Consider the following 21,737-nt stretch of genomic DNA (forward strand, 5'->3'; position numbering starts at 1 on the left):
GGCGACTAAGTGTGGCTCTCCGCTCGTAATATCAGGCTGCAAGTTGAGTCCACTAAGTTTGCGCCTTGATATTTAGGTTCCTTCTAGTTCCTGGAACAGGTTAACCCTGTGGTCTACCATTTGGCTCTTCCTCCATGCCTAGGTATCACTGAAACCTTTCAGGTGTCCCTCCTAAAGCCTGTTCACAAGTCCCGGTTTTCGGAGTCATCTGCCGGTACATCGGGTTTGTCAGGGCCGGACTGGCCATCTGGCAATTCTGGCAAATGCCAAATGGGCTGGCCCAGTCGTGGGCCACATTGTCTGCAATGCTGTTAACAGTATCCACATTTTCAGGGTACAATTGAGATGGAGCATCAGGGGGAGGAACAGCATTGGCCTATGTGCGTTCAAATGCCAGGACTGAATTTCACTCCCAGTCCATCCTGGAGTTCGTCCATGGACAAGTACGAGGTGAATGCTATCATGGGGTGTAAGGTGGTACGTGGCAAAAAAATCTATTTGGTGGATTGGAAAGGTCATGGCCCAGAGGACAGGTCCTGGGAGCCTGTTGAGCACATTCGGGCTCTGCAGCTCATTGCTGCGTTCAAGCGTAGTGAGGTCCAAGGAGGGGGCCCTAGGACGGGGGTAATGTTAGGTGTTGAGTTCCCACCGCTGCACTGGGGGGAATCTTAAACCACCTTCGCTGCAGTCTCCTATTCTCCTCCAGCCGCAGAGGAGCCTGCTCAGCAGAGATGTTGGTCCCAGCACCTGGCTCAGGCACATACTGTGCATTTGGTTACTGTGGCCCTTCCAGGCTCAGTCATTGTAACCAGCACTGATCAGCGGCAGCAGGCGCTCTTGGGACTAATTCCTGTTTTCTTCTTCTGAGCTTGCCCAAGGGACTGTTATGATCCCAATGGCAGGGTACCTCAAAGATTACAGCAAAGTCTGCAAAACATAAATACCAGCTCATAGGGAAGTGGTAACTAGGCTGACCATATACCTGATCCTAGCGTAAACACTAACAGCAGCCGGGGAACGTGCCTACGTTGATCCTAGACGTCTCGCGCCAGCCGGAGAACTAACTACCCCTATCAGGGAAAATAAGACCTCTCTTGCCTCCAGAGAAAAGACCCCAAAGAAATACAAGCCCCCAACAAATAATAATGGTGAGGTAAGAAGAAAAGACAAACGTAAGAATGAACTAGATTTAGCAAAGAGAGGCCCACTGACTAATAGCAGATTATAGTAAGAAGACTTATATAGTCAGCAAAAAACCCTGCAAAATATCCACGCTGAATATCCAAGAACCCCCAAACCGACTGACGGTGTGGGGGGAGAATATCAGCCCCCCTAGAGCTTCCAGCAATAACAGGAATCACATATTGTACAAGCTGGACAAAAAATATGAACAATGCAAATGATCAAGAGTACGAAAGCAGGACTTAGCTTATCTTGCAAAGAACCAGGACCTGAAGACAGGATCAAACAGAAGTGAACTGATTACAACGATGCCAGGCACTGGACTGAGAATCCAGGAAGTTTAAATAGCAACACCCCAGGCCTAACGAAGCAGGTGAGCACCAACCTGGTAAAAGACAATCCAAGTGCCAAATCACTAGTGACCACAAGAGGGAGCCAAAAAGTATAGTTCACAACAGTACCCCCCTTTAAGGAGGGGTCACCGAACCCTCACCAAGACCACCAGGGCGACCAGGATGAGCAGCGTGGAAGGCACGAACCAAATCGGCCGCATGAACATCAGAGGCGGCCACCCAGGAATTATCCTCCTGACCATAGCCCTTCCATTTGACCAAATACTGGAGCCTCCATCTAGAGAGACGAGAATCCAAGATCTTCTCCACTACGTACTCCAACTCGCCCTCAACCAACACCGGAGCAGGAGGCTCAACAGCAGGAACCACAGGCACAACGTACCGCCGTAACAAAGACCTATGGAACACGTTGTGAATGGCAAACGACACCGGAAGATCCAAACGAAAAGAAACCGGGTTAAGAACTTCCAAAATTTTATAAGGACCAATAAAGCGAGGCTTAAACTTAGGAGAGGAAACCTTCAGAGGGACATACCGAGAAGACAACCAAACCAAATCCCCAACACGAAGTCGGGGGCCCACACCGCGGCGGCGGTTGGCAAAACGCTGAGCCTTCTCCTGTGACAACTTCAAGTTGTCCACCACATGATTCCAAATCCGCTGCAACCTATCCACCACGGAATCCACCCCAGGACAGTCAGAAGACTCAACATGACCCGAGGAGAAACGAGGATGAAAACCAGAGTTGCAGAAGAATGGTGAAACCAAAGTAGCAGAACTAGCCTGATTATTAAGGGCAAACTCCGCCAATGGCAAGAAGGTCACCCAATCATCCTGGTCCGCAGAAACAAAACATCTCAAATAAGCCTCCAGTGTCTGATTAGTTCGCTCCGTTTGACCATTAGTCTGAGGATGGAAGGCAGATGAAAACGACAAATCAATGCCCATCTTAGCACAAAAAGATCGCCAGAATCTGGACACAAACTGGGATCCTCTGTCGGACACGATATTCTCCGGAAAGCCGTGTAAACGAACCACATTCTGAAAAAACAAAGGAACCAGATCGGAAGAGGAAGGCAACTTAGGCAAGGGTACCAAATGGACCATCTTGGAAAAATGATCACACACCACCCAGATGACAGACATTCCCCGAGACACCGGAAGATCAGAAATGAAATCCATGGAAATGTGCGTCCAAGGCCTCTTCGGGACGGGCAAGGGCAAAAGCAACCCGCTAGCACGAGAACAACAAGGCTTAGCCCGAGCACAAGTCCCACAGGACTGCACAAATGACCGCACATCCCGTGACAAGGAAGGCCACCAAAAGGACCTAGCCACCAAATCTTGGGTACCAAAAATTCCCGGATGCCCTGCCAACACCGAGGAATGAACCTCGGAAATGACTCTGCTGGTCCATTTATCAGGAACAAACAGTCTGTCGGGTGGACACGAGTCAGGTCTACCAGCCTGAAATCTCTGCAACACACGTCGCAAATCCGGAGATATGGCCGACACGATCACTCCCTCTTTAAGAATACCAGCTGGCTCCGAGACTCCAGGAGAGTCAGGCACAAAGCTCCTAGAGAGAGTATCAGCCTTAACATTCTTCGAACCAGGCAGGTATGAGACCACAAAGTCAAAACGAAAGAAAAACAATGACCAACGAGCCTGTCTAGGATTCAGGCGCTTAGCAGACTCGAGATACATCAGATTTTTGTGATCAGTCAAGACCACCACACGATGCTTAGCACCCTCGAGCCAATGACGCCACTCCTCAAATGCCCACTTCATGGCCAACAACTCCCGATTACCAACATCATAGTTCCGCTCAGCAGGCGAAAACTTCCTAGAGAAAAAGGCACATGGTCTCATCACAGAACAACCACAGCCCCAGCACCGATCTCAGAAGCATCCACTTCAACCTGAAAGGGAAGTGAGACATCAGGCTGGCACAAAACAGGCGCCGAAGTAAACCGGCGCTTCAGCTCCTGGAAGGCCTCCACGGCTGCAGGAGCCCAATTAGCAACATCAGAACCTTTCTTGGTCATATCCGTCAAAGGTTTAACAACGCTAGAAAAATTAGCAATAAAGCGACGGTAGAAATTAGCGAACCCCAAGAACTTCTGAAGACTCTTAACAGACGTGGGTTGAGTCCAATCATGAATAGCTCGGACCTTGACTGGGTCCATCTCCACGGCAGAAGGGGAGAAAATAAAACCCAAAAAGGAAACCTTCTGCACTCCAAAGAGACACTTTGAGCCCTTCACAAACAAAGCGTTATCATGCAAAACCTGAAACACCATCCTGACCTGCTTTACATGAGAATCCCAATCATCCGAGAAAACTAGAATATCATCAAGATACACAATCAAAAATTTATCCAGATACTTCCGGAAGATATCATGCATAAAGGACTGAAACACTGAAGGGGCATTAGAGAGCCCAAAGGGCATCACCAAGTATTCAAAATGACCTTCGGGCGTATTGAATGCAGTTTTCCATTCATCTCCCTGCCTAATGCGCACAAGGTTGTACGCACCACGAAGATCTATCTTGGTGAACCACTTGGCGCCCTTAATCCGAGCAAACAAGTCTGACAATAGCGGCAACGGATACTGAAACTTAACAGTGATTTTATTCAGAAGCCGATAGTCTATACAAGGTCTCAAAGACCCGTCTTTCTTGGCCACAAAAAATAATCCCGCACCGAGAGGGGAAGAGGATGGACGAATATGCCCCTTCTCCAAAGACTCCTTGACATAAGAACGCATCGCGGCATGCTCAGGTACAGACAAATTAAATAATCGTCCCTTAGGAAATTTACTACCAGGAATCAAATCTATAGCGCAGTCACAGTCCCTATGAGGAGGAAGAGCACTGGACCTGGACTCACTGAATACATCCTGATAGTCACACAAATACTCAGGAACTTCTGAAGGAGTAGAAGTAGCAATAGACACCGGCGGAGAATCGCAATGAATTCCCTGACAACCCCAACTTGAGACAGACATAGCCTTCCAATCCAAAACAGGATTATGGGTCTGTAACCATGGCAGACCTAAAACGACCAAATCATTCATTTTATGCAGAACAAGAAAACGACTCACCTCCCGATGTTCAGGAGTCATGCACATGGTCACTTGTGTCCAATACTGCGGTTTATTTTCCGCCAGTGGCGTAGCATCAATTCCTCTGAGAGGAATCGGAACCTTTAAAGGCTCCAGGACAAAACTGCAGCGCTTGGCAAACGACAAGTCCATAAGACTCAGGGCAGCACCTGAATCCACAAATGCCATAACAGGGTAGGAAGACAATTAACAAATTAAAGATTCAAAGTAAAGGACAGCATCCAATCCGGGTGAAAGTAACCAACGATTTATTGTGCCATTCTGCAACGTTTCAACCCATGTGGGTCTTTATCAAGCATACATACCACTGAAATTGACGGCCTTAAATAGGAAGTAGACAACTACCCCCATTAGGGTCCGCCCATACAAATTTACATATTATATATACGGTGATAAAACAATTACATAAATTGTGAAAAACATCTCATATAAATAGTTTAAAACATATCATAATGTCATTGGAGAGCATGATATTTAATAACTCTCTTTGTGATCAATATAACGAGCACATAGGTTTAGTACTACATAAACAACAACATTGCTCCAAGCCTATCAGAGTCACCCCCATGTCCCTGAGGCAGCCAATGGCTGCCGCCGTTATACCCCCTATGGTATCCACCATTAGGATAAGCCAATCCTTCTTCACGTTATTAAAACGTCCAATACCTGCATATTAACTAACCCTCCATGATATCTATTATCCTAGTCCGCAGCTGTTCACTCACCCCACCAGACCGGAACCATGTCCACCGGCTCCATAGTAACGCTGTAAATAACGCTCCGGCATCCATTATGCACATGTTCGCAGCCATCTATTCACCAGAGCGGAAACAGAAAACCGGACATCAATATTGCGCATGTCTGTCGGCTCCATGGCAACGCTGTAAACAAACAGCGCCGGCGATATATAACAACCAAAGCAAATAACTAAAGCCACGGAGTTAATCCAAACTCCATCTAGCAATCAAGGAACTCCATCACTGGACCCATCCTCCACAGAAAACGGCTGCTGATCGCTAAAAAATCTATTATATGGTTACCGACTACTTTCATTTTTAACTGCGCATATCCACCTACCCCATGACAACGCTGTAGGTAAACAACCACCAGCGCTGCGGCGTCACAAACGTAGACACCCAAAAGGGGGAACTGACTCATCTAGATAACGATATCACTCCAAATTCCGTCCCAGTATCAAGGAACTATATCTCTACATCCTTGTTTTACAATCCAAACCCTCCGATCCCTAAAGAAAAAGAAAGAGGGGGAGGAGAAAAAAGGAGGGGGGAGGGGGAAAAAAAAGGAAAGATCTAAAAGAATTGGACGGTGACTCTATATATATATATATCATCATCACAGTTGTCCCCAAGCTACATCCCATCTAAATATGGGGTCCATGTGTATATGATAAAAACTAACATTGTCAGCTAAATGGCCTACAATATACAACAGAATGACCTACACTGTCATAATCATTCGTAAGTCCCCTAAATTCATGGACATATTGGTGGCACAAAATTCTTATGTCAGTAATTTTTTACATATAGCTAAGGGGAGAAAAAACCACACTATAGTACATGAACTTGCCCAATAAGATCACAACAAAAAACATATGAACAAAATAATAACCTACCACCCTTTAAAAACACTAGATCCTATAGAGTCCGAGCCGCACGAATCACAAACCGCCCATCCGACTATAACAGTCAGGGTACACACAATAAGAGATTATAATCTATATTTAGCCCACCAGGCTGGCGAGAACCCAACCTAGAAATCCATTTGAGTTCCTTTTTCTTAAGTAATCTGACCCTATCACCTCCTCTACGAAGGGGGGGTACATGATCAATCACTCTAAACCGCAGCTGACTGACCGAATGCCCACTCTCCACAAAATGTTTAGGTACAGGTAACTCTATCTTTTTAGTTCTAATGGTACTCTTGTGTTTTCCAATCCGGGATTTAATTTCCATCGTGGTCTCACCCACATAGGTAAGACCACAGGGGCAAACAACTAAATAAACAACAAAGCTGGATGTGCATGTGTATCTCTCTTTTATATAGAACTTCTTACCCGTATGTGGGTGACTAAACTGGTCTCCCTTGATCATGTTCCCACAACATGCACAGCCCAAGCATGGAAAATTACCAGGTCTAAACGGGCCCAAAAGTTTCTGTACATTACCCATTGTCGACCCTATATCAGATTTAACAAGCTGGTCTTTCAAGTTGCGTCCCCTCTTATAAGATAGAATCGGTGGTAGGGTAAATTCCTCAATATCTGGAAATCCTTTGTGCAAAATATGCCAGTGCTTGTAAATTACATCTTTTACATACCCGCTGGCTGTGTTGAATGTGGATACGAAGGGAATTCGCTTTTGTTTTATCCTCAATTTTTTCTCCCTTACTGACCCCCTAGATGTCTCCTTGGCTTTATGCAAGAAGCCTTTCACACTGGTCTCTGGGTACCCCCTTCTCAAAAATTTGTTACACATTTCATCAAGTCTGATGTCAAGCCGAGATTCATCCGAAACTATTTTCCTGACCCTGAGCATCTGACTCCAGGGTAATGACTCCAACATATTCCTAGGGTGATGACTGTTGAATTGCAACAAACTATTCCTGTCTGTCGTCTTTACATACAGATCCGTTTTCAAAGAGGACCCCTCCTTATACACCATCGTATCCAGGAACTGTACCTGTTCCTGAGAGTGTGTTATCGTAAAACTAAGTTCTGGAAAAATGTTGTTGAGCTCACTGTGGAACTCCATGAGCTCACTCAGTGACCCCTCCCAGATTACAAACACATCGTCGATGTAGCGCCACCAGGCCCGGACGAGGGGCCAAAACCGGGAGGCATACACGTACTGGTCCTCGAGCACCGCCATAAAGATGTTAGCATAAGTGGGGGCCACGTTGGACCCCATGGCGGTGCCCCTCAGCTGCAGGTAGTAATCATCCCCAAAAAGGAAATAATTCCTTCTGAGGATGAACTCCAACAGCTGGAGAACCAGTCGTGTACGGTCCCGCCCCACGTCCGCGCCCGCCAGCGCCACATCGACGGCTGCCAAACCTTTATCGTGTTCGATAGAGGTGTACAATGAAACCACATCGAAAGACACCAAGAATGTATCGGCTGTAACATCAAGTTTTTCAATTTTATTCAAGAAATCATCCGTATCACGGATATAAGATTTCGCTTGTGAAGCAAACCCCGACAGCACCTTATCGAGGAAGATCGAGACCCTATTAAACACAGAGTCTCGACCCGACACTATCGGGCGGCCAGGGGGGTCAAAGTAATCCTTGTGGATTTTCGGCAACACGTATATTAATGGCCGAACTGGGCACTTAATAACCAAATACTCAGCCAGCTTAGAGTCAATCAGGCCATTGAGCAAGGCCTCATTGACTATAAGCTGCAACTCTTGCTGGAACCGCAGGGTGGGATCATTGGTAAGTTTACAATAGACATTGGTATCAGCTAATTGCCGTAATATTTCCCCTTTATATTTGACAGTATCCATCACAACCACTGCTCCGCCTTTATCGGCCGCCTTGATTGTGATGGATGTGTTCGTAGAAAGATTTTTCAAAGCCTGTCTCTCTCCAGTAGTGAGGTTATACTGAACACGATTACTATGCGTTCTTTTTAATGTTTCAAAGTCTTTTTCAACAAGCTGTACAAAGGCCTCAACTATATGGGTTTTAGTGGGTGGTATAAAGTCACTCCTATTGTACAAACCAAGTTCCTGTAAGGAGAAAGTGTCAGTATTATCAACATCAATATTATCAACATTAGCCGGACTCCTCAAATCACGTTTTTTGTCCGCAAAAAATGTTGTCAAACGACATCTCCTAAAGAAGGCAAACAGATCAGTTTCTAATTCAAACCAGTCGGGAAGATTGGTGGGGCAGAATGACAGGCCCTTTTCCAGAACTCTCAGTTCAATCGGGGACAGTACTGCAGAGGAGATGTTGACTACCAATGTCTTGTCTCTTAGTTGTTGTGTCTCTGTCTCCCTTCCCCAGTCCTCTGTTTCATTGCTGCGTTCCGTGTCATTCTCTGCCCTTGTATAGATTTTCCTCCTCTTATGTTTCCTTCCGCCCCTCCGGTAACTCCTCCTGGCTCGGTATCTGTCACAATCTCTTTCTCCAAAAAATGTGTGGAGGTTGTAGCTCCCATATTACAATCGTCCGTGGAGTCAGAGTCGCCAGTCGTGAAACCAAATTGTTGCTTACCCTCCTGAGCTCTCCTGCGGCGACGGGGTTGTGAGGTCTTATTATTTCTGTATGGGTATGTCTGTTTCCCCATATGCCAGGGAAAAACCCGTCCTGCCTTGTAGTCTTCATTATCACGGAACCATTTAGTCCTTTTTGTGCTCTCATTATCAGCACGAAATTTCATCAAATTAGTGTTCAATCGAGTCATAAACGCACTCATATCAGTTGTTGTTAAATTAGCCGTGAGCAACTGCTCATATTCAATGATGGTCTTCTTAAGAGTCTCAATTTCCTTGTTCAAAAACTCAATATTCAACAGCATTAAGTCAAAGCAATACTTGTTCGTTATAGACTCAAACTTGGAACAAAACACCATATTGTCCGTTAATAATGTAGGCCGAAGGTGCGGACGTAGTCCACGAGGTATCCTACGCACCTTGTAATATTCCGTTAGTGTAGACATATGCAGTTCTAATGAAATCAACCTCCGTTTCTCGTTCTCATATTTCCTTTTTAACATGTCACTAGAGGGAACACTCAGGAAGGCAACATCTTCATGGCGGTGCTCGAGGACCAGTACGTGTATGCCTCCCGGTTTTGGCCCCTCGTCCGGGCCTGGTGGCGCTACATCGACGATGTGTTTGTAATCTGGGAGGGGTCACTGAGTGAGCTCATGGAGTTCCACAGTGAGCTCAACAACATTTTTCCAGAACTTAGTTTTACGATAACACACTCTCAGGAACAGGTACAGTTCCTGGATACGATGGTGTATAAGGAGGGGTCCTCTTTGAAAACGGATCTGTATGTAAAGACGACAGACAGGAATAGTTTGTTGCAATTCAACAGTCATCACCCTAGGAATATGTTGGAGTCATTACCCTGGAGTCAGATGCTCAGGGTCAGGAAAATAGTTTCGGATGAATCTCGGCTTGACATCAGACTTGATGAAATGTGTAACAAATTTTTGAGAAGGGGGTACCCAGAGACCAGTGTGAAAGGCTTCTTGCATAAAGCCAAGGAGACATCTAGGGGGTCAGTAAGGGAGAAAAAATTGAGGATAAAACAAAAGCGAATTCCCTTCGTATCCACATTCAACACAGCCAGCGGGTATGTAAAAGATGTAATTTACAAGCACTGGCATATTTTGCACAAAGGATTTCCAGATATTGAGGAATTTACCCTACCACCGATTCTATCTTATAAGAGGGGACGCAACTTGAAAGACCAGCTTGTTAAATCTGATATAGGGTCGACAATGGGTAATGTACAGAAACTTTTGGGCCCGTTTAGACCTGGTAATTTTCCATGCTTGGGCTGTGCATGTTGTGGGAACATGATCAAGGGAGACCAGTTTAGTCACCCACATACGGGTAAGAAGTTCTATATAAAAGAGAGATACACATGCACATCCAGCTTTGTTGTTTATTTAGTTGTTTGCCCCTGTGGTCTTACCTATGTGGGTGAGACCACGATGGAAATTAAATCCCGGATTGGAAAACACAAGAGTACCATTAGAACTAAAAAGATAGAGTTACCTGTACCTAAACATTTTGTGGAGAGTGGGCATTCGGTCAGTCAGCTGCGGTTTAGAGTGATTGATCATGTACCCCCCCTTCGTAGAGGAGGTGATAGGGTCAGATTACTTAAGAAAAAGGAACTCAAATGGATTTCTAGGTTGGGTTCTCGCCAGCCTGGTGGGCTAAATATAGATTATAATCTCTTATTGTGTGTACCCTGACTGTTATAGTCGGATGGGCGGTTTGTGATTCGTGCGGCTCGGACTCTATAGGATCTAGTGTTTTTAAAGGGTGGTAGGTTATTATTTTGTTCATATGTTTTTTGTTGTGATCTTATTGGGCAAGTTCATGTACTATAGTGTGGTTTTTTCTCCCCTTAGCTATATGTAAAAAATTACTGACATAAGAATTTTGTGCCACCAATATGTCCATGAATTTAGGGGACTTACGAATGATTATGACAGTGTAGGTCATTCTGTTGTATATTGTAGGCCATTTAGCTGACAATGTTAGTTTTTATCATATACACATGGACCCCATATTTAGATGGGATGTAGCTTGGGGACAACTGTGATGATGATATATATATATAGAGTCACCGTCCAATTCTTTTAGATCTTTCCTTTTTTTTCCCCCTCCCCCCTCCTTTTTTCTCCTCCCCCTCTTTCTTTTTCTTTAGGGATCGGAGGGTTTGGATTGTAAAACAAGGATGTAGAGATATAGTTCCTTGATACTGGGACGGAATTTGGAGTGATATCGTTATCTAGATGAGTCAGTTCCCCCTTTTGGGTGTCTACGTTTGTGACGCCGCAGCGCTGGTGGTTGTTTACCTACAGCGTTGTCATGGGGTAGGTGGATATGCGCAGTTAAAAATGAAAGTAGTCGGTAACCATATAATAGATTTTTTAGCGATCAGCAGCCGTTTTCTGTGGAGGATGGGTCCAGTGATGGAGTTCCTTGATTGCTAGATGGAGTTTGGATTAACTCCGTGGCTTTAGTTATTTGCTTTGGTTGTTATATATCGCCGGCGCTGTTTGTTTACAGCGTTGCCATGGAGCCGACAGACATGCGCAATATTGATGTCCGGTTTTCTGTTTCCGCTCTGGTGAATAGATGGCTGCGAACATGTGCATAATGGATGCCGGAGCGTTATTTACAGCGTTACTATGGAGCCGGTGGACATGGTTCCGGTCTGGTGGGGTGAGTGAACAGCTGCGGACTAGGATAATAGATATCATGGAGGGTTAGTTAATATGCAGGTATTGGACGTTTTAATAACGTGAAGAAGGATTGGCTTATCCTAATGGTGGATACCATAGGGGGTATAACGGCGGCAGCCATTGGCTGCCTCAGGGACATGGGGGTGACTCTGATAGGCTTGGAGCAATGTTGTTGTTTATGTAGTACTAAACCTATGTGCTCGTTATATTGATCACAAAGAGAGTTATTAAATATCATGCTCTCCAATGACATTATGATATGTTTTAAACTATTTATATGAGATGTTTTTCACAATTTATGTAATTGTTTTATCACCGTATATATAATATGTAAATTTGTATGGGCGGACCCTAATGGGGGTAGTTGTCTACTTCCTATTTAAGGCCGTCAATTTCAGTGGTATGTATGCTTGATAAAGACCCACATGGGTTGAAACGTTGCAGAATGGCACAATAAATCGTTGGTTACTTTCACCCGGATTGGATGCTGTCCTTTACTTTGAATCTTTGGTATGTTAATCTCCACTTGGATCCTGTGGAGTTAGGACGTGCAGCCACAAGCCACGGTAGTGCTGTTAGCCGCTTGCTTTCTATTTTTAATTAACAAATTAAAGTCACAGACAAAATAAATTTTGGCTGCAAATTACCAATGGTGACAGGACTGACAACCTTGGTTAGGCGTTTAGAGCATGCTGATATAACATGTGTAGAATCACCACAGTAAAAACACAGCCCATTCTGACGTCTATGATTTTGTCGTTCGGTTCTAGTCAGGATTCTATCGCATTGCATTGAGACAGGTGTCTGTTCAGACAACACCGCCAGAGGTTTAGCGGATTTGCGCTCCCGCAAACGCCGATCAATCTGAATAGCCAGCGCCATAGAATCATTCAGACTTGTAGGAATTGTAAAACCCACCATCACATTCTTAATGGCTTCAGAAAGGCCATTTCTGAAATTTGCGGCCAGAGCACATTCATTCCATCGAGTAAGCACGGACCATTTCCGAAATTTTTGGCAGTACACCTCAGCTTCATCCTGGCCCTGAGAGATGGCCAGTAGAGCTTTTTCTGCCTGAATTTCAAGATTAGGCTCCTCATAAAGCAATCTGAGCGCCAGAAAAAACGCATCAACATCCGCCAATGCAGGATCTCCTGGCGCTAACGAGAAAGCCCAATCCTGAGGGTCGCCACGCAAGAAGGAGATAATAATTTTAACTTGCTGAGCTGAATCTCCAGACGAACGAGGTTTCAAAGATAGAAACAATTTACAATTATTCCTAAAATTCCCAAATTTAAATCGATCCCCAGAGAACAGCTCAGGAATAGGTATCTTAGGCTCTGACATAGGACTGCTAACAACAAAATCCTGAATGCCCTTCACACGTGCAGCAAGCTGATCCACACTAGTAATCAAGGTCTGAACATTCATGTCTGCAGCAAAGCTTCAAGCCACTCAGAGATAAAGGGGAGAAAACAAAAAAAAAAAAAAAAACCTCAGAACTTCTTTTCTTTTAATCCCACTTCAGCAATGCATTAACTATTTAATGACCTGGCATACTGTTATGATACCAATGGCAGGGGACCTCAAAGATTACAGCAAAGTCTGCAAAACATAAATACCAGCTCATAGGGAAGTGGTAACTAGGCTGACCATATACCTGATCCTAGCGTAAACACTAACAGCAGCCGGGGAACGTGCCTACGTTGATCCTAGACGTCTCGCGCCAGCCAGAGAACTAACTACCCCTATCAGGGAAAATAGAGACGTCTCTTGCCTCCAGAGAAAAGACCCCAAAGAAATACAAGCCCCCAACAAATAATAACGGTGAGGTAAGAAGAAAAGACAAACGTAAGAATGAACTAGATTTAGCAAAGAGAGGCCCACTGACTAATAGCAGAATATAGTAAGAAGACTTATATGGTCAGCAAAAAAACATGCAAAATATCCACGCTGAATATCCAAGAACCCCCAAACCGACTGACGGTGTGGGGGGAGAATATCAGCCCCCCTAGAGCTTCCAGCAATAACAGGAATCACATATTGTACAAGCTGGACAAAAAATATGAACAATGCAAATGATCAAGAGTACGAAAGCAGGACTTAGCTTATCTTGCAAAGAACCAGGACCTGAAGACAGGAGCAAACAGAAGTGAACTGATTACAACGATGCCAGGCACTGGACTGAGAATCCAGGAAGTTTAAATAGCAACACCCCAGGCCTAACGAAGCAGGTGAGCACCAACCTGGTAAAAGACAATCCAAGTGCCAAATCACTAGTGACCACAAGAGGGAGCCAAAAAGTATAGTTCACAACAGGGACGACCTCTCATTGGAGGTCGGGGGTCACATGTTCAGGTCCTGCTGGACCACTAGGAAGGTCCCAGAGTGCTTCTGCTATAAAAGGTTTACATGGCCGCATGGCCATGTGCTGGTATAAAGCTGTAATCATGTGTGTGTGGATGTATGCCTGTTCTGGTGATTGCTCCATAATCATTCCCATTCCTAGAGTTGCTGAATGCGAATGTTGGAGCTACGTAGTGACTGACAGTGCTATACTTAACAAAAGAGCATGATCCTCACTGCGCCTAACCAGCAGCGACCACCAGTGCGGCACCGTTTACAATTAGAGCGCTTTCCTAACCCTTGTAAGGGTGGTTAGTGGTGTCCACCAGAGTGGCGCTGTACGCACTTTGTGCAGTAATCTGTCATTAGCCTTGACAACCGGTCAGTGTAGGGTGGGAACTCCCGCTTGATCTCAGCCTCTGACTCAGGGTGTCCTCAGGCATGGGCTCAAAAGCCACCGAGGGTCAGAGCGGGATCAATCACCATCATAGTGGGGGTGAATTTCAGAGATCCCACTAGCGTCCATCTGCTGCAGCTTGTGACTACTAACAGGGCACAGCATTTCCTTAGTTTCCCTGTGACTCTGTGAAGGACGGAACACGAGTTTACTCCGATGTAGTACCACCATATAGCGCCGCCATTACCTAGCAGCAGGTTCCACCTCTGCACGGTGGACCCCGGGCTGCGTACGCACCTTTTACTATCTTTATATTTATTCAGTGTGTTCTGCTAGCTCTAACACACACCATGTGTAAAAACATTCCTGCAGAATTGTGAGTAGCTTCAGGCGATTAATCAAGGAGGCTTATGGTAAGGTGTCTCTGCTTATTAGTTGTTTGGGGGGATGCATGGTTGAAACTCAGCTCGAGGGGAGGAGATAGGGTACATATCTGTGGGGCAGGCAGAAATAGGAGTGGAAATTTATGTATGTCTCATTCTGTGTGATTAAATGTAGTCTCAAATCCCCAATTCAATGTATTCCCTTGTATGTTTGTGTGTGATGACATGTGTATGCGTACATGCATGTTCTTGGTGAAGTGTGTATGTGTGCATCTGTGTATGTGGTGAAATGTGTGAGTACTGTATATGTGGTAATATGTGTACATGTGCGTCTGTGCGTGTGAACTGTGTACGTGCGCAACCGTGTACGTGGTGACCTGCGTGGTTGAGTGTGTACGTGGTGACGCGTGTGTATGTGGCGATGTGGGTGTGAGTTTGTATGTGGTGACGTGTATGGGTGTGTATGTGGTGATGTGGGTGAGTGTGTACGTGGTGACGTGTGTATGGGTGTCTATGTGGTGACGTATGTGTATGCGGTGATGCGGGTGTGTGTGTACGTGGTGACGTGTGTGTATGTGGTGATGTGGGTGTGAATATGTACGTGGTGCTGTGTGTGTGTATGTGGTGATGTGGGTATGAGTGTGCACGTGGTGACGTGTGTGTGGGTGTGTACATAGTGACAAGAGTGTGTATGTGGTGATGTGGGTGTGAGTGTGTACGTGGTGACATGTTTGTATCAGTGTGTACGTGTTGACCTGTGTGTGTATGTGGTGATGTGGGTGTGAGTGTGTATGTGGTGACATGTTTGTATCAGTGTGTGTGGTGACGTGTATATACGCAGGCTCAGACTGGCCCACCAGAGAGCTGGAGGATTCTCCGGTGGGCCCAGGCACTGACACCTGCTGGCATTCCGGCCAGCAGCTGCCTAGGGCCCCCACTGCTCCAGGGACCCCCAGCCAGTGGCTATGGAGCCCCTGAGTCAAGGGGGCCCGCCCTGTGCCAGTAGCAGCAGCTGGAGACAGGATTCTGTCCCTGCTGCTAAAGCAAAATGAAAATTCACGCTTCCCCATGCCCCTATGGGCGCGGAGATGCATGAATACCATTTCTCTTTAATAGCGAGCAGCGTTAGCTGCAGGCTGCAGCTAACACTGCCGCATGTAAAGCCCCCCTACCACACACACACACACAGCACCGCAAACATACACACACGCAGGCACAAAGACCCACAGAGCAGCTCACCTCCCGGCATCCTGCTTCCTGTCTGAGACAGGCCAACTGGATGACGTCATCATCCAGCGTGCTGTCTCAGACAGAAAGCTTCCAGGGAGGAAGAGGCTGCTGAGATGAGCTGCTGCTGTGGGGAGGTGAGCTGTGCTGTGTGCCTGTGTGTGTGGCCTGTGTGTGAGTGTGTGCGTGTGCATGCGTGTGTGAGAGTGTGTGTATGCCTGCGTGTGTGGGATGAGCTGCTGCAGTGGTGAGGTGTGTGTGTGTTTGTGGTGGAGAAGGACAATGATATTGGTGGGGGAGACAATGATGGAGGTGATGGGCAAGGATGGTGGTGGGGAGACAATGATGGAGGTGCTGGGCAATGATGGTGGGGGGGAGACAATGATGGAGGTGATGGGCATTGATGGTGGGGGAAGACAATGATGGAGGTGATGGGCAATGATGGTGGTGGTGGGGAGGCAATGATGGAGGTGAGGGGAGGCAATGATGCAAGTGATGGGCAATGATGGTGGGGGAGACAATGATGGAGGTGATGGGAAATGGTGGTGGTGGGAGGCAATGATGGAGGAGATGAAATGGGCAATGATGGTGGTAGGGGGAGGCAATGATGGAGGTGATGATGGAGGTGATGAAATGGACAATGATGGTGGGGGAGGAGGCAATGATGCAGGTGGTGATGAGGACAATGATGGGGTGGAGAGGGACTGCATTATACTTTATGAGGGGGCTACATTATATTCTGTGGGGGACTGCATTATTCTCAGGGGACTACATTATATTATGGGGGGTTACATCATACTATATGAGGGGGCTACAGAATACTCTATGGGGGCTGCATTATATTCTGTGAGGGGCTACCCCAACCCTTGCTACATAATTAAACCTACTACCTTGTATTATACCCGGATATTAGCGCTTTTTACTACACAATTGGTGGTATTGTTTCTATTTCTATGTAGCTACATAGTGGGCCCCAAGAATGATTTTCTCTGGTGGGCCCAAGGTGCTCCAGTCTGACGCTGTGTGTATGTGGTGGTGTGGGTGTGAGTGTGTACGTGGTGACATGTTTGTATCAGTGTGCGTGTGGTGACGTGTGTGTATGTGGTGATGTGTGCATGGTGACGTATGTATACGTGCGTCCATTTACATGGTGATGTGCATTTGTATGTGTGCATAGTGTCATGTGTATGTGTGTGAGTATACACGTGGTGATGTTTGTGCCTCTGTGGTGACGTGTGTATGTGTGCATTGGTATATATAGTAATGTGCATGTGTCTGTGTATGTGTGTCTGTGTAGTTGCAAATGTCTGTTAATGCACTGTAAGCTAGGTATATGCACACCAGATTTATCAGCGCACTTTGTGTTCACAGTGAAGCAGTGATGACACAGGACTCTGTCAGCCACTAGCGCCAACTTTGAAAATCCTGCGTTTGGCTGTGTCCTACATCGCTGCTGCCTCCCTGGGCATACGCAGGGCGACTATGAATCCGCGGTGCCTGCATACAGCTTCACTGCGTATTTGGAGGGTGGTGGTAGAAGCTGTGGGGTATCACTGGTGTCACTCACTGCTACCATCTCCGACGCCTTATGACCTCTTGTTTCACAGTTAGAAAATGTGATGGCAGAGATAGAAGCGCATCTCCCACAGACTGTCACCATGGTTACAAGACATTTTCAGAGGTTAATCCTAAAGGGAACGAGTCAAGAGAAAAAATGCTATCAACCCACAGATATGGGGTTAATCTGCAGGTTTATAGTGTTCCTAACCTGCCCTGCGCCTGCACTTAGCCACACTCTGCAGGGAGAAAATTAGCTTTATTTTATTCTACATGTAGTGTTCACGCTTTAGTCATGGAGATGGTGCCGAAACAGGTTCAGTCACTGCTCTGAGTCTACAGAGCAGCACCTGTTACCGCACCCTCACATTGACTGATGCTCTGCATTGGGGAGGGCTGTCAGTCAGGGCCGGGGTTACAGTTACAGCCATCACTCTGTATACACAGAGCAGTGACTGAACCCGTGCCGCCGCTTCCCCCACCCCGTGACTGAAACCCGAAGGCTGGAGGGGGGAATAAAGGTCATTTTCTCCACCGGAGCATTTGGCTAAGTGCGGGCGCTGGGCAGGTTAGTAACACTATTAACTTGCAGATTATTCCCATAGCTGCTGGTTAATAGCGTTTTTCTGGTTCCCTTTAAACAAAACACCACAGGAAATGAAGTAAAAAGAATACTTTTAGAGATTAGATAGGTAGAGAGTAGTGATGAGCGAGCATGCTCGGGTGTTCTCCAAGTATCCTGGGCGTGCTTGTAGATCATGTTTGTGTCCCCCGCAGCTGCATGATTTACAGCTGCTAGACAGCCTGAATACATGTAGGGATTCCCTAACAAACAGGCAATCCCTGCATGTGTTCAGGTTGTCTAATAGCCACAAATCATGCAGCTGTTGGGGACTCAAACATAATCTATGAGCTCGCCCAGGATACTTGGTGACCACCTGAGCATGCTCAGAAAACTCGAGTAACACGCACACTCGCTCATCACTAGTAGGGAGAAGTGTAGGGTCTAGTGTAATAAAGCTCATTACAAAGCAGTTAGGGTGTAAGAATAGAAATTTACAAAGGTACCGGACCATCCCTCTAATGTTAGCAGTGCAAGTGTAAGATTCATTAAGAGGGGCACTTAGCACTTAATGAATTAGGCACATCTTATCACTGGTGTGTGCCTTGCCAGAAGTGTACGTTTCTTGCTTAAGTTAGGCCACTAAAGTGTAACTTTTGAAGAATTTGGTAAACGAGCTTCGCCATACCGTTTTCCGCCCATGTTCTCCCTACTTTGGTGTATCTGGCTAACACTGGGTGAAAATGGCAAAAGCCACAATGTTTTTTTAATAAGTTCGAGATGTGCACAAATTTTCTGACTTTTCAAAGTGTATTATGCTAGAATTCTAGCAAAAATACTTTGATGAATTGTGGCTTAAAGGGAACCTGTCACCCCACCAGGCGTTTGAAACTAAAAGAGCCACCTTGTGCAGAAGTAATGCTGCATTCTGACAAGGTGGCTCTTTTAGTTATTGTTGCTGTGACTGCCGAAATAATCAGTTTTTTAAATTGTCTGAAAATACCTTTCTTCAGTCGTGGAGGCAGGCCTTTCCCCCCTGCTGAACACGCCACACAGCCGTCACTCAAGTCTTCTCGGTGCCGGGCGCCGCCTCCTCAGCGCTGGTTTGAAATCAGCCGGCGCCTGCGCTCTTTTGTCATGTCTGGGGCAGGCGCAGTGAGCGCTGCCCGTCTGTCCTCATATGCAGTCTTGGTGACTGTGCCTGTGCGAGCGCCCTGCTTGTGAATCCAAGCTTCGCAGTGTCTTATGATTTATTCACACTGCGGGGCTGGGATTCCTGGGCATGCGCACTGCGTGTCTAAGCCACTCACCCAGGTCCCTCCGCCTACTACAGCGTGTGTATCGTCAGCTGATTGCTCTTCCGTGCAATCGCCTGGAACCTTGCAAAATCCTGACAGCAGGTGTGTGTGTGTGTGTTTTGTCTGTGTGTGTTTTTTTTTTATGTTTATGGCTAAGGCAACGATGGGGGTGATCTTTACACAGCTCACTGCGCCTGCCCCAGACATGACAAAAGAGCGCATGCGCTGGCTGATTTCAAACCAGTGCTGAGGAGGCGGCGCCCGGCGCCAAGAAGACTTGAGTGACGGCTGTGTGGCGTCTGCAGCAGGGGGGGAAAGGCCTGCCTCCACGACTGAAGAAAGGTATTTTCAGACAACTTACAAAACTGATTATTTCAGCAGTTACAGCAACAATAACTAAAAGAGCCACCTTGTCAGAATGCAGCATTACTGCTGCACAAGGTGGCTCTTTTAGTTTCAAACGCCTGGGGGGGGGACAGGTTCCCTTTAAGTGTATTAGTGGATTCAGAGTTAAGCAAATTTTTCTAAATTTGGTTCTGATTATGATCAGCAGCATATATTGTATTTGCAATATTCGCCGAACGCAGCCGAACGTCTTTGGAGTCAATGGGTGTAGATATGACCGAATATATTGGTACCAGTATGGCACAAATATGGCAAGCTCAGATTCAGCGATAGATTCCAAACATAGTCACTCAACTCTATTCTCAGCAGTCATACTTAGTGTTGAGCGATACTTTCCGATATCGGAAAGTATCGGTATCGGAAAGTATCGGCCGATACCGTCAAAATATCGGATCCAATCCGATACCGATACCCGATCCCAATGCAAGTCAATGGGACGAAAATATCGGAATTAAAATAAACCCTTTATACACTTGTAGGTTCATTCTACATGAAGGAAAACAACTAAGAATAATGTAGGATGTATTGGGGGACGTGGCGGAGACATTAAAGGCACAGAGGTTTAGCCCAATGTAATAGAATAGCAGGATTTTTTTTTTTTTTATGACGTTCGGCGTTAGAAAGAATTTGACTATGTTATTTTTTTTTTTTTATGTCACATATTGATGTTTCACAATCACTACTTCAACGCCCTTCACCTTCTTTTTTACTTCTCCCACGCTTTCTTCTTCATTATCCTCATCATCAGCTTCTTTGACATCAACTTCTTCACCTTATTCATCTTCTTCTTCCTCTTCTACCTATTATTTTTTGGGTTACATTGTTCATATTCTTTTTATTTTACTATTATCTTCATCATATTCTACTTCTTCATCATATTCTTATTTGTGACAGGCATTCCCGTAGTTGTTATCTATAAAAGTTTGAAGATTACACCTTCCGTTCTGCCTGTCACAAAAGAGTTACATTTGTCCGCGTTCAGTTTGGCCTGCAGCATCAGGCTTTATCCAGGGGCACCACGAGGAGGAACGGACTCACCCCCATACACTGCTTAGTCTTCTTCTGCTTATAATTTAGATAATATTTTTTGCTCTGATATTTAGTGTTATGCTTAATGTTCTTCTGCTCTTTGTTCTGCAGCCTCTTGTTCTTCTGCTTCTCGGTCTTCCAGGTCGTCGTCGTCTCCAGGGTTGTCGTCTCCGGGGTCGTCGTCATCGGGGTGGTCTTCAGGGTCGTCGTCTCCGGGGTCGTCGTCATCACGGTGGTCTTCAGGGTCATCGTCTCCAGGGTCGTCGTCATCACGGTGGTTGTCGTCTCTGGTGTCGTCGTCATCTTAGGGGTGTTCTTCCGGGTCATCGTGTTTAGTCTCTTGAACTTGGAAATGTAGCAGAAGGTACAAGAAGGATGAGAAAATGCCGAGAACCAGCTGATGGAACTGGAACTCGGATGGCTACCCGAAGGTCCAAGAGCCAATGGAACTACCGAGGACCAGCTGACGTTACTGGAACCCGGTTACTAAGCAGGAGGTACCCGTGCCTGAAAGCACTACCAAGGACCACCTGACGTTGGTGGAACTCGGATACCCAGAGGGAGGCACCTAAGCCAAAGGCTCTGCCCGGAACCAGCTGACGGTACTGGAACCAGGATGGGGAGCAGAAGGTACAAGAGCAAAAGACACTGCCGAGAACCAGCTGACGGTGCTGGAACCCGGATGGGTAGCCGAAGGTCCAAGAGCCAATGGAACTACCGAGGACCAGCTGACGTTACTGGAACCCGGTTACTAAGCAGGAGGTACCCGTGCCTGAAAGCACTACCAAGGACCACCTGACGTTGGTGGAACTCGGATACCCAGAGGGAGGCACCTAAGCCAAAGGCTCTGCCCGGAACCAGCTGACGGTACTGGAACCAGGATGGGGAGCAGAAGGTACAAGAGCAAGT

The sequence above is a fragment of the Ranitomeya variabilis genome, chromosome 7 (genome assembly GCF_051348905.1).
Source record: "Ranitomeya variabilis isolate aRanVar5 chromosome 7, aRanVar5.hap1, whole genome shotgun sequence".
NCBI classification, from domain to species: Eukaryota; Metazoa; Chordata; class Amphibia; order Anura; family Dendrobatidae; genus Ranitomeya; species Ranitomeya variabilis.